Source organism: Galeopterus variegatus, unplaced genomic scaffold, assembly GCF_000696425.1.
Source record: "Galeopterus variegatus unplaced genomic scaffold, G_variegatus-3.0.2 Scaffold709, whole genome shotgun sequence".
Lineage (NCBI taxonomy): Eukaryota > Metazoa > Chordata > Mammalia > Dermoptera > Cynocephalidae > Galeopterus > Galeopterus variegatus.
The window spans coordinates 176431-181698 of NW_007726820.1; positions in this window are offsets into that span (position 1 = coordinate 176431).

Consider the following 5268-nt stretch of genomic DNA (forward strand, 5'->3'; position numbering starts at 1 on the left):
TTTTTTTTTTTTTTTTTTTTTTTTTTTTGTCTTTTTCTTTGAGACTGGCCGCACCGTGCTCAGCCAGTGAGCGGTGACCGGCCATCCCTATATAGGATCCGAACCCGCGGGGGCGGGAGCGCTGCTGCGCTTCCAGTGCCACACTCTCCTGAGTGCGCCACAGGCTCGGCCCTGATTGTTAGTTCTAATTTGCATTTCTTTCTTTCTTTTTTTTTTTAAAGATGACCGGTAAGGGGATCTTAACCCTTGACTTGGTGTTGTCAACACCACACTCTCCCAAGTGAGCCACGGGCCAGCCCTGCATTTCTCTTCTGATAACGGTGATGGAACAACTTTTCATATGTTTACACATCATCTGTGTTTCCTTTTCAACTCCTTTGCCTATTTTTCCATTTGGTTGTTGGTCCTTTTTCTTATTAGTGTGTAGAAACTCTTTTTATATTAAGGAAATACACTCTATGGGATATGTGTTATAGTTATTTTTCTCAACTCGTTGCTTGTCCTTTAATTTCGGTATCTCTTGGCAGGCAAAATTTTTTATTTTTATGTGTTAAAATTTATCAATTATGGCCTCTGTATCAAACTTTAAAAGTTTTCTCCTATGTTTTTGTCCAGCATTTTATGGCTTCATTTTTTATGTTTAAATCTTTGATCTGTCTGGAATGTATTAGATACAATGAGTAAGGTAGGGACCCAATTTTATTTTAGTTTTCCAAATGGCTGCCAAGCAGACCAAAAACCATTTTGCAATTCATCTTTTTTAGAAAATGCTTGGGAGCACAGTAAGAAACCTGGAAATTGGTGTTGCCTTCAGCTTCAGATCCTTTGGAAAAATTCATTCCACATAGTACCTGGAAAGAACCATCATTACCACTTAAGAAATAAGCTGGTACCAATAGAATGTATATGAAGGAGAAACAGGGGACCTGGGATTATTCCAAGTCTGGGCAGAAAAGCTTTGTGAAGACTAAAGCATATAAATTTGTGGAGGGGAGGGAAAAGGGTGTTCTTTAAGAAAAAATAATATAAAATTACAAATGCAAAATTAGGAATAAACATGAATATTTATCTAGAATGAAGAAAGTATAATAAATTCAAAAATTTAAAAGCTAACACATTAGGCAAACATTAGAAAATATGAAAAAAAATGTTTTTGTATTAACCTCCTGACACAGTCAATATTGACACCCCTTTATAATATTTGGCTGCATATTCTTTGATTGCCTCTTCATATGACATTAATTTTATAATATTTTTTTATAGATAAAAGCGAAAGATAATTTAGTCTTTCTTCTAGCATGCATAGTTAATCAAAATTTGCTTTTTATTAATGATGGTTTGATGGTTTCGTTCAGCATTACAATGTGGTATTGGTATTGTTGTGTAACTTTGTAGGATTTTTGTCCAAATTTGGGGAAAATTCTATCAAGCTTCTCTCATATATTAATTGCAAGATTTCAGGTCTTTTCAATTTTTCTTTATCAGTGACTAATATTAAATTCTCTTTGAATTGATGATGCTCATTGACCAGTTTGTCATCATTGCCCTCAGTATAAGGCTTAAATGAGTTTTACCTAATGATTTTTTGTCCAGTATTTTGTTTCAAATCACTAGGTAATATAAATCTTTTCATATGAAATCAGTATGTTCAAATGATTTTCTGATCTACATTAATTGAATTTTCAAATAATCCAATACTGTATTTATTACTGCTATCCAAAATGTATCTTTTTATGTGAAATTTTTTTTTATTAAAGAGGAAATTAAAATTAAAATTATAAATTATATAGAAAATCATGAAGAGTGTTTTATAAGAAAACTAATGGGGCACAGCTAAAACTGTACTCTGAGGAAAATTTATAGCCTGAGTACCAAAAATAAATGTTTTACTTTTAAAAAATAGCAAAATAACAATGAGGAAACCAAAACAAATTAATAGAAATTAATTAACAAAAAGAAATGTTTAAATTATTAAAATGTAAAAAAAAAATATGGAAGTATAAATAATGTCTCCAAGTTGAAATAGTAAAATAACAATGAGGAAACCAAAACAAAGTAATAGAAATTAATTAACAAAAACAAATGTTTAAATTATTAAAATGTAAAAAAAAAATATGGAAGTATAAATAATGTCTCCAAGTTTGATATTTGAGAAGGGCCAATAAAATGGGCAAATCTTTCTGAAATCTAATTTAGGGAAAAAATACATAAGAGAGAAACACAAGATTGAGGATAAGAAAAGAGATATTATGAAGAAATATTGTCAGTGAATATTAAATTGAACTCAAATATATATGGCTATATATTTGAGAATATAGAGGAAATTAATGTTTTTCTATTCAAATCTCACAAAACAGACTGCCATATTTTTTAATGCTACATGAAAACAACAGAAGAGATCCGTGAAGTTTTCCTGAGCCATACTTCCTTCCAAAAATTCAGAAAAACTAGTTTCATATTAAAAAATGAACAGTAAAAAGGGTCGAGATCAAATCCCACACAAAGTTATTATATAATACAAGAAAATACGACACAGAATAACATCTCCATGATCCAGTAGTTCTCAAACATTTGTTTTTAGTATCCCTTTATACTGTCAAAAAGTAGCAAGGACCCCCAAAAGCTTTTGCTTATGTCGGTTGTATGTACCAATATTTCCCTAATTCAAAACGAAAACTGAATGATGTTTAAAATATTTATTAATTAATTTAAAAATAGTAATGTGCCTATTGCATGTTAACTTAATAATATCTTATGGAAAATACCTATATTTTCCAAAACAAAAAAGTTAATTTAATGAGAATCATAACATTGCTTTACATTTACGAGAATCTCTTTAATATTGGACTTAAAAGGAGATAGCTGGATTCTCTCATCTGCCTCTGAATTCCAACTATCATGATGTGCTGTTTTAGTTGAACTACATGGAGAAAATCTGGCCATATTCACATATGTTTTTGGAGAACTTCTACTATGATTTGAATGTTTGTCCCCTCCAAAGCTCATGTTGAAACTTAATCCCCATTCTAACAGTACTGAAAGGATGGGAAATCTGACTATGGTATTTGAAAGGTGGAGCCCTTAGGAGTGATTGGATCAGGAGGGCTATAGTTAATCTATTCACTGATTAATGAGTTCATGGATTAATAGGTTAACATGGGAATAGGCGGGTGGCTTTATAAGGAGAGGAAGAGAGCATATTAACATGCTCAGACCTCTTACCACATGATACCCTTTTCCACCTAGGTCCTCTGCAGAGAGCTCCCTCCAGCAAGGAGGTTCTCACCTGATGTGCACCCTCAACCATGGACTTCCCAGCCTCCCAAACTATAAGAAATATATTTCGTTTCTTTATAAATTACTCTGTTTCAGATATTCTAAGTGACAGAAAATAGACTAATACAATATCTTAACAGCTTTTTCAGATAATTGTGAAACTCTTTTTTGCTGTTAAACCAAATCTTGACAAGAGATAATGGCTTGAAGGTTAGTTGCAATGTGGAATATGAAAACCTATCGATGAACTTTTCAAACTCTTCCATTAAAATAAGTTTGTTTATCTTTGAGTGAATCTTTTACCCATGCATGACTTTGTAACAACGTGTCAATCATTTAGATAGTATCAGTTCTGAATTATGCAGATCTTCCAAATGTTGACACATTTCATTATTCAATAGCAAAAAATCACATTTGTAAATATCACCACCAATCTCCCCAGAAAACTCTAAGTATTAGGAAGCTATCAGGTTTATAGTGACAAATACAAGTTTTCCAAAATTCTCATTTTCACATGAAAGCTCAAATTTTATCACTGGCAACAAGTGCTATCAGTTGTTTTCCTTGAAGGTTTAGGCTGATTTATTCCATTTTCAAAATATGTTCTACCAGCTGCCCAAGTCTGAATAACATAGTTCATCTGTTAGTCATTATTTCAAGTAAAGGTGATATTCCATTAAAAACAAAAAGGTGGTAGTTCAGCTAACAATTCAAACAACTACAATACTTTTCCTAGAAACAATCATCATATATTAGTGTGCAGCAAATGTTTTATGTGTGCTTCCCATTTTGTTACATAAAACATTAAAAAGATGTGTACAAAAGGAACAAGATTGAATAAAATTAGTTAATACTGATGATGTCACAAAAAGAAAGACAATCTGAAATCAAGTGCCTCCTGATGAAAGAACACAACACAGCCTGCAATTTTCAGAGAACACGGAGGCTAGAGGAATGTGTACATGACTACACAATTAGCAACATCCAGACATAGGGAAACTCTGTAGACCAAATGTTTTGGGTATTTCCAAAGATTAAATTGTAAGATAAAGAAAAAGATGGAGGAGAAACTGTAGTTTAATAGAGACTTAAAAAGCATGCAAAGAATTTTAACTGGGCAAGCCTAAACTATTATGTCTAGGGATATACACTTGGTGATAAAACTATAAAGAAATACAAGAAAGTAATCACTCTAAAAGTCAGGATAGTGGTTGCAGGGAGCAAGAGAGATGCCACTAGAATGAAACACGTGGATGGGGCTCCTGGGATGGCTGACCAAGGTCTACTTCTTGACTTGGGTGATTGTTACAAGGGTGTTTGCCTTATAATAATTCATTAATCTACACGTTTATTTCATTCAGACTCCTGTGTTTGTGTTTTATTTTACAACAAAAATGTTAAAGAAAAGAAGAGGGGGAGGAAGAGAGGAGAGGGAGGGGTGGAGAAGGAGCAAGAACACAAACAAGAACAAGAACAAAATCAGCAGCAGCAGCCCCAACAACAAAAGAAAGCCAATCACACCCTCCCACGTATCCTCTACCCCAGATGGAGAAGTAGCAGAAAAGCCATACCTCTTAATGAAGACTGAAGTGTCGATTAGTGTTTAGGACTAGTGTAGTTACTCAATTGGGACTCTTTGGTAACTGTAGGTGACTTTAGGACTTTCTATTTCCCAAGACCCGACCAAGTTAGACCTGCCCAAGACTACCCCACTGAGCAGGATTAAAGGGACAGTTGGACACCAAAATTAAGTCACTTCTATATTTACACAAATGAGTCCTGGGTGTTCAGTGCCCTGGTAATAAAAATATAAATTGCCAAAGTTAACCCAAAGGAAAATAGGAAATTTAAATAAATCAGCTATAACTTTTAAAGTTTTAAAAGGTAATTGAGGGTCTACATTTTAAAGTTGCTATAGATTGAACATCCCCCTACCCTCCCACCAAACTCATTGAACTTAATCCCCACTGCAACTGTTGAGGGTGAGAAATC